Source organism: Canis aureus, chromosome 4 (assembly GCF_053574225.1).
Source record: "Canis aureus isolate CA01 chromosome 4, VMU_Caureus_v.1.0, whole genome shotgun sequence".
Classification (NCBI taxonomy): Eukaryota; Metazoa; Chordata; class Mammalia; order Carnivora; family Canidae; genus Canis; species Canis aureus.
The window spans coordinates 68,446,287-68,455,770 of NC_135614.1; the positions used below are offsets into that span (position 1 = coordinate 68,446,287).

Below are 9,484 nucleotides of genomic sequence, written 5' to 3' on the forward strand. Positions count from 1 at the left end.
CTAACCTCTTCTCCTTAGTTCAGAAGGCCATATAGACCTCATTTTGCCTGACCAACTTTGGAATTCCCATGTCTATGTAGATTCCCCTTACATATGCTTATTAAATTTGATATTTTCTTGCTAATATGTCTCATGCCAATTTGATTCTTCATCCAGCTAGAAGGACCTTCGAGAGGACATGAATTCTTGCTCCCCAATACAAGTCAGCTGAGGGCAGCTTCCAATTGAGTTACCAAGGAAACAAGGACCTTAGTCCTACAACCAGAAGGAACTGAATTTAGCCAGGAACAAGAATGAGCTTGGAGCAGATTCTATCATGGAGCCTCCAGAGGGAATATGGCCCAGCCAATATCTTGATTTCAGCCTTATGAAACCCTAAGCAGAGAACCCAGTCATGACATGTCTAGGCTTCTGACTTAAGGACAGTAAGCTAACAAAGAGGTATTGTTTTAAGCTAAGTATATGGTACTTTGTTATGTAGCAATCAAAAATTAGCACAATCAATAAACAGCATGTGAACCATCCTGACTATGTAAGTTTTTTTCTCTGCTGGGCCAAGTAGTGTGTTAGAGTGTATGTAATACCCTTCTCTAACAATGAACTATGCATATAACTCACTCTTCAGGCAACTGGAATCTGATGAAATACAACTACTTTCTGTAGTATTCATATGGCATCACTATTTTACTTCTTCCCCAGGTGTAGCCAGGCATCCAGATTGTCTCTGCTCTTCTCATTTTTGTCAGTCCCTCGCTGAAGATATCAGGGTTCCTCCTCCTAGTTGCAGAGAATTCTACGTTTGTGCATCTGAAGCTGCTCAAAATTCTAAGTTTTTCAAATAATAGGGTTCTTTTCCTTTTTTTTTTTTTTTTTTTTTTTTGCTGGAGAGAGTTGTGTCCTTTAATATGCAAAGCGTCTGCAATGTCTCTGTCTCCAAATACCTAAAATTTGGCAAAGGCCTTTCTATCAGCATAGACAATAGCTTTCTCTTTGCTGCCTCTGTGTTCTGGTCACTCTGAGGGGGTGGGTAAGTTTTTTATTTACCCCTTTTGATGGGAAGACTACTGCAGCTTTCAGTCTAATCTAAGTTGAAGAGGATCTTCCATTTTATAGAAATATGAACATTTAATATGAACCATTAAACATCCACCAAGTATTCCAGTCCAAATTGGGTTGGCTAGAAGATAATCTAGAATGCTTCCACTCATCATACCAAGAAACTTGACTAGCAAATGTGGGAAGGCGGGTAAAGGTGACCTGGCATTAGTACACCTTGTAAGATCTGGATTTTTATGTTATTACAGAACAAATAGAACTATGGCATATGTTTTCACAATTTATATAACCAATTTGATGCTCTTTTGACAACCGCAGCACTTTTTCTTTTCAAAGATTTTATTTTATTTTAGTAATCTCTACACCCAACATGGGGCTCAAACTTATAACCCTGAGAACAAGAGTCGTGTGCTCTACCAGTTGAGACAGCCAGGTGTCCCGATAAAGCATTTTAAAAAACACATGTTTTCCCTCTGGTAAACTTTTAGAGAACTCCAAATTCATTACAACATACCCTAAATGCTGTGATTATACTCTTTCTCATAAATCACTGACAGATAATTTGATTAATTGGCATATTGTAGCTTTTCTATCTTGTTGTCATTCTATCTCTGCATTAATCACTGAACAAGTAAATAACCCCTTTCTTCATTCCAGGGTTTAGCGCCTAGTAGGCACTCAGTAAATATTTACCGATAAAATTTATATAGGCAAGTGACCTCTCATTTGGCCAATTACAATGAAAATAAGACACCACAGAATGGTCATGCCCTCCTCTAACCACCCTCTACTGAAGAGTGAGAGGGTACCAAGGGTTAAATTTTACCAAGACCTGGCCTGGGAGAGTACACTAAATAAACCCAGTGGGACTGGGCTCTAATGTTCTCAAGATTTTCTTTTCTTTTCTTTTTTAAGATTTATTTATTTATTGAGAGAAGGAGATTGCACGAGCATGCACGCGGGAGAGGGAAAGGGAGAGAATCTCAAGCAGACTCCTAGCTAAGCACAGACCCAGACATGGGGCTCTATCACACAACCTTGAGATCACGACCTGAGCCAAAATCAAGAGTTGGATGCTTAACTGACTAAGCCACCCAGACACCCGTCAAGCTTTTCTTATTCATATTCTTTAACTCTTCCCTATAGCTCTGACACCTTCCTATCCTTAAAATGGACTTGATCTCCATTTTTATTCATCTTTCTCCCAGAGCATAATGATCTGTGTCAGTGAGTTAAAGAACCTTCTTTGTAGAGGAGGGAGGGCAGAAGAAAGAGTTTCTGATGGATTGATTTTGCTAAACTCAGATCACAGTGCAGGCAGATTGTATGATCTGCAAGAAAATCTAGGTTTGGGAAGAGAATGGGATGATGGAGGCCTTGGGAATTATAAAGGGTGAAGAAAACAGCTGAGTCCCTGTTTGATTCTCTACGTTCAGAGTTGTTCTGGACCTACCAGAATGGCTAAATTAAAAAGATGAAAGTACCAAGTGTTGACAAGGATGCGGAGCCATCAAAACTCTTCTGTGTGCTCAAGGGGGTGAAAATCAATAAAATCATTTTGGAAAACTGTCTGGAAGTATCTACTAACTATATACCTATACTATGCCCCCAAATCCTACACTTAAGTGATATCCAGTTAAGTGAATATATTCATCGAAATACACGTAAAAAATGCTCACAGCAGCCGGAAAATGGGAAACTACCTAAGTGCCCATCAACAGTAGGATGGAAAGATTTAGAATGTAACATTCATAAAATGAAATACTATCCATCAATGAGAAAGGACAATCTATAATTCATGCAATAATATGGACACATCTCACAAGCATATTGATGAAGGAACAGGATTCAATGCAAAGGAATCAGTATCACAGACACTGGTGAGCAGCAAGCTGACAGGCTTAGCTTTTTGCCCAACTTCGATTCACTTCATTGTCAGTTTTGGTTAGTGACTTGAACATTTGTGTGAGAGACGTCAGAAATGCCCATTTCTGCACTTTATGGGTTAGCAGACAGACAACCAAAATTTCATAAGTAAAACATGCAATAGCATAAATATATAAAATATTTTGTATTTATACATAACATTCTACATGACACACACAGAGACATTTTGCTTTTATGGAAAACTGTTATTTCTTTCTCTCCTCCTACCCCTACCCCCAAGGCATCACTTTGTCCCATGTTGCTCTAATTAAAAAATAATCACATACGATCTTACTTGTATGTGGAATATAAATAACCCCAAACTCAAGGATTTAGAGAAAGACCGTGGTTGCCAGAGACAGGGGTGGGGGATGAGTGAAATGAGCGAAGGGAGCCAAAAGTATGAATTCCAGTTATAAAATAAAGTCACGGTGATATAACATACAGCATGGTGGCTATAGTTAATACTGTACTGTGCATTTGAAAGTTGCTAAGAAAGTAGATCTTAAAGATTCTAGTTACAAGGAAAAAAATTGTAACATGTTTGGTGGTGAGTGTTGTGGTGATCATTTTGCAATATATACATCTATCAAATTATTATGTTGTGCATCTGACACGAATACAATGTTATATGTCAATTAAATCTCAGTAACAAAAAATATCAATGTTTATTAAGCAAATAAAGTCTAAGAATTCTCTGGAGAATGCCATGCTGTTACGGTTTCAGTGATCTCAGCCTCTTTTTTTCTAGGCAGGAACGGAGTCACCTTGCAAGGTGATTCGCTGGTCTCAGTTGTTCTGTGAGGGGTTTCCTGAGTGGCTTCCATTTGCTGCATAAATGTAAGATCAGAGGGTGAAGGCAAAGGTCACAGTAAGATCTTGCTCCCTCCCTTTCTGACACGCTGGGGAAGAAGTATACAGTTGGCACAAGGAGGTCAGAGCATCTGGGAAGAGGGATCAACACTCTAACCTGAACTGCCAAAATGGGAGTCAGGAAAAACTGTCAGAGTAACCTGCCAAAACCCAGTGTCAGGCAAGGCACCAACTGCTACTAAAAGAAACTCATCTGAAGGGCAGGGTTCTTTTTAGCTAATGACTCAGGTTTGATAACAGAGACTCGGTGTCTGGTGTGGAGGTGGATTCTTTCTACCTCAGTGTGTGGTTGAGAGCCAAAGCTCTCAAGGCCCTGCCACTAAGTGTTAGTGTCTGAGCCTGGTTGTGACCCAGGAGAGCCATAACTCTGGAACCAAAGCACGGAGCATTTCCATAAGCTGGTCTGTGTGTCTGGGCTGGTAATCCTCTGGACTCCATAGTACTGGGAAAGGCTCATGAGGGCAGAAGCCAAGTCTAGTGAGTTCCCAGCTACACTCTTGATGCGTAGCCCACTGTCTGGTACATAGGTGGTGCTTCGTGAATATCTGCCCAACTTGTTAATAAAGGATACAAGATCCGGAATATAGTAACAACACCTTATGGTAGCAAGCACAGCATCGGTGCTGGTAGCCTCCAATCTCTCTCTCTACCTGGTGTTTGGAAAGCAGGAGTGCTCTGCTTTGCACTGAATTCTCAGACGATTCAGGTGGAAGAGATAGAGAGGTCTTGAGAAGGAAATGCTCTAGTTGTGAATAAAATTAATTTGCAATCAGTTGATTGGAAAAATAAAAGAAATCTAATTGTATTTACATCTCACACCAGTGGAGCAAATCTTACTGATTATAGAAGATACTGTATTTCAGATATTTGAATCCTATGGATCACAGGTGACAATTCCAAGACTGATTCTCTGAGAGGACGTGTCTGGACAAGGCTTATTTCAACTGGGTTTGCCCTCAACACAACCACAGCATTTTTTAATGTTAGAATTAGCTCCTCACTCCAAAATGGGCTCAAGTTTCTTTTTAGGGATAAAAGAGGAAACTCAGCATTTCTAGTTCCAAACCAAATCCCTAAATCAGGCCAATTTTCTCATATTTCAGACTGAGAAATTACAGGCAGTGAAGACACAGAAAATATACAGTCTGGAACTAATATGCTCATAATAACTGTTATGTAAATAATTCCAATAAAATATTAGTTTTAATAATCTTGCATGAGTTTTTATGGAGTTAAAAATTGCTATTTAAAACATACACATGCAACTTAGAAACTGTATGTGAATCTTTTATAAACTAAACGTTCCTAAAAAAAAATAATAATAATAAAATAAACTAAACGTTCCTGAAATACTATGGGATATTTAAAAACTATGTCACATTCAATTTATTACTGTAAGTTGAATTAAATTTTAAAATGAGTATTATTTTTTAAGAGCTACTGTTAATCTTTGGTTTGTTTGTTTGTTTGTTTGTGTTGCATTATGTGTTAGAGAAAGCACTGAATTGTTCTGAGCAGACCTTGGTTGCAGTCCTTATACAGAATGTTGGGTTGTTTATCTGTAAATGGAGATAAGAAAACCTATCTCAAAAGATTGTGCAGCCAGAGAAGGAGATGTGACACCCAAAGAACAGTCTGTCTCAGAGAAGAACTGTGATGTGCTGTGACAAAACCCGACCCACTCTTGCTGGCTGAGAGGCTGGAGGGAGGAGGGCTGTGAGCTCATGCATGTGGGAAGCCTCTGGAAGCTGGAAAGGACAAGGAAATGGATCATCTCCAGAAGGAATACAGTCCCGGAGACACCTTGATTTTAGTTCAGGGACACTCATTTCAGACCTCTGAGCTACAGAACTCTAAGGTAATACATTTGTGCTGTTTTAAATCATTCAAAAAAAAAAGACTGTTGCGAGGATTTACCGTAAAACACAGTGCTTGATACATAAGAGGTGCCCAGTAACTATCAGTTGTATTTTGAGGAAAAGTGTATTCTGGTTTGTTTAAAATAAGAAAAACCTCTGAGGTGAATGCATTTCCCCCAGCTCCACTTTTGCCCTCGGATTCTTAACAGTTGAGCTCCTGTTAGGCAGTTCCAACCTGGAGTCAGTTCTGCTGTGGAGAGCTGGGAAGGGTCAGCTTTGTGCTCCAGAAAGAAGAGCTGAGGGGAGAGCAGTGTCTTCACGAGACCCGAGTGGTGACACTGGGGGCTGTCACCAATAGAATAGAGGATGTCTATGCCTCTCAGAGCAACAACTTCATGGGGTCATTGGTAGCTGTGGCAGCAAAGGGCAGCAGGAATAAGGCCAGAGCAAAAGTACACGGATCGCCTGTCCCTGAGCACAGGTGGGATAATACCTGGGGCCCGGCGGGGGTCACACTGAAGAAGAGTAAAACCTGACCATTAGGTTGGTGCAATTATACCATATCTCAATTGAGCATCAAAATAATGCATCCTCATCTTTTAGGCACACACATTATTTGCTCCACAGCAGGAAAATTGCTTCTGTTTCACCAATTGTATGGGGCTGGAAATAAGTTTAGAAAATGTCACAGTCGGAATCCCTGGGTGGCGCAGCGGTTTGGCACCTGCCTTTGGCCCAGGGCGCAATCCTGGAGACCCGGGCTCGAATCCCACGTCGGGCTCCCGGTGCATGGAGCCTGCTTCTCCCTCTGCCTGTGTCTCTGCCTCTCTCTCTCTCTCTGTGACTATCATAAATAAATAAATTTAAAAAAAATTAAAGAAAATGTCACAGTCTACTCTCCCTTTGCCCTTTCTTTATCAAGACCATTCAAGAAGGGACACCTGGGTGGCTCAGCAGTTGAGCGTCTGCCTTCGGCTCAGGGTGTGATCCCAGGATCCTGAAATCGAGTCCTGAATCAGGCTCCCTGCAGGGAGCCTGCTTCTCCCTCTGCCTATGTCTCTGCCTCTCTTGTGAATAAATAAATGAAATCTAAAAAAGAAAAAAAAAATCCAAGAAGACCTCAATGGAAAGAGTTAGAAAGAATGAACATAATAGCAAAGGATAAAGTACAGCAAACAGCTCTTTGAGATAAGGGAGCTTGTAATGTTTTTGTTTTTGTCTGTTTTCCCTTTGCTTCCACTTTTCACCAAGCTCTCCCCAAAGCCATAGCTGAAGATCCATGACAATAACTGGTACCGGCTTTCCTGTGTTGTCAGCTGTAGTGGCAATTCACTGAAATCGAAGCCTACTACGGTCATCCATGATATACTGAATTATTGGCCCCAATTCTTTGTCTCTCTCTGCAGCCCCACGTGTGACTTTGCCTTTCCTGCCACAAAAGCAGAGTGTATTTCCCTTCCTCTTGACCTTGGACTTGACCCCATGACTTACATTGGCAAGTTAGCAGATGTGACACAACTAGGAGCTTAAAAAGTGCTTGTGGGTGAGGCTGGGCCTCATGCACTCAGTAATTGGAGAAGAATTCTCCACTCTAGGTAGCTTCTCCCTCCAATCTGGGCCCCAGAATGAAAACACACAGAGAAGAGATCTGAGCTGGCCAGAGCCACAGCTTGAATGGAGCTTCTCTTCTGACCCTGCCTGAATCAGCTAACCGCTGATTAGCAGGTGGACATGTGAACAAATAAATGATTGCTGTTGTAAATCACTGAGTTTTAGAGTGATTTTGTTATATAGCAGTAGCTGACTAATACATCACATTTCTGGTGGAAGGGAGGTAGAGAGAAAGAAATGCTTTTTGAGAGGGATTCATCTGTCACAGGGGAAATGCAACTACGTCAAAGGCTAGAGGAGAAGAAAAAAAGGTAAGGGGGCCAGGATGACAAAGAGGCTGTTAGAAAAAGGAAGATAAATCTGCAGGATGAGAAAAAATAAAAGCAGAGAAATATCACCCCAGGAGTAGGCTGTGCAAAGTGACTTCCTTTCAAAGGAGTATATAGTATGGGGACGGGGGCAAAGAGTAACTTAGCAGTGGAGAAACACCACCTCAGCCATGTGACTGAGGCCAACGTCCCCAGCAGTAAGTCAGGCTCAGAGTGTGCGACCTAGGTGTGATATGATGAGAAAGGCACCTTAGCCTCTGGTCCTCTTCCCAAAACCCACAACCCCAGTCTAACCATGGCAAAAACATCAAACTCCAATGGAGGGGCATTCTATAAAATAGCTGACCAGCATTTCTCAAAACTGTCAGGGTTATCAAAAACAGGGAAGGTCTGAGGGGAGGAGAATTGGATGAAGATGCCAAAGGTACAAACTTTTAGTTATAAGATAAAGAAGTACTGGGGATGAAGGGTACGGCATGGTGCCTATAGTTAACACTGCCATGTGGTTTGAAACCTGCTGAGAGACTAGATCCTAAAGGGTCTCCTCAAAAGGAAAAAAAAAAAGTTTCTTTTCTTTTTTCCCTGTTCTTTCTTTTTTTTCCCCTTTTCTTTCTTTCTTTTTCTTTCTTTCTTCCTTTCTTCCTTTCCTTCTTTCTGATATCTCTACGAGATGATGATATTAACTTACGGTCTTCATTTCATGATATATGTAAGTCAAGTTATTATTCTATACACCTTAAACTTATACAGTGTTGTATATCAATTATAATCTTTATTAAACTGAAAGAAAAAATATTTAAAATAAAAACACAAAACAGGGAAAGTCTGAGAAACTGTCACAGCTTAAGGCAACATAATAACGTAATGTGGTAGCATGGATGGGGTGATGAACAGAAAAAGAAAAGCTGAGGAAATCTAAATTAGTTCATGATAACATATCAATATTGATTTATTAGTTGGGACAAATGTAGGCCATTAATAATAGAGGAATCTAGGTGGGGTATAGGAGGGCTCTTTGTACAATGTTTGAAGTTTTTGATAAGCCTAAAACTCATCTAAATTAAAAGTAGATTCTTTAGCAATTAGAAAAGTGGATTTTACCTTTTTAAAAATATCTCTAAAACTTTATTCAAACTTATTCACCTCACTGTTAATAAGGTGTACAGTTAATGCTCTGTGCCAATATTATGAGGCTTGCCTGTTGCCAGCAATGGACTTTGAGAAAAACTCGTTTTCCTGATACCCAAAAGTTAAATAACTCTTTTCAAAACATACCAAGCTCCCAATACTTGTGAAAGTATTACATGCACTATTTTCCCATTAATAGAAAAGTAGATTTTCTTTTCTTTTTTTTTTTAATTTTTATTTATTTATGATAGTCACACACAGAGAGAGAGAGAGAGAGAGAGGCAGAGACACAGGCAGAGGGAGAAGCAGGCTCCATGCACCGGGAGCCCGACGTGGGATTCGAGCCCGGGTCTCCAGGATCGCGCCCTGGGCCAAAGGCAGGCGCCAAACCGCTGCGCCACCCAGGGATCCCCGAAAAGTAGATTTTCTTAACCAAATTCTCCCCTTGCCCCAAGACTTTGTGTTTGTTTGTTTTAATTTCACTTACTGATATCTCTTCTCTTTCCTCAAGGCTTGGAAATTCCAGTTCACTCACCTCTCTTTGAGATAGCATGTTCAGTTTCTCTTCAGGCCCTTCATTTGCTCCCATGTCACCTGCTGTCACCCTAGTACATCTGACCAGTTTTCCTGCTCCCTGATTTGCAGATGTCAATAGCATGCTGCCTGGTCAGGGCAAGACCAGACAGGTCAGGGCAGCCAACA

General features: G+C 40.7%; 1 long non-coding RNA gene across 1 annotated transcript; it reads left to right on the top strand.

Annotated features, from left to right (window-relative positions):
• The first annotated feature begins 883 nt into the window (after positions 1-883).
• On the top strand, positions 884-5,812 carry LOC144311927 (uncharacterized). Its single transcript, XR_013377402.1, has 2 exons — positions 884-3,822; positions 5,348-5,812. It is a non-coding gene; the product is annotated as an uncharacterized LOC144311927 (long non-coding RNA).
• Positions 5,813-9,484: the final 3,672 nt, after the last annotated feature.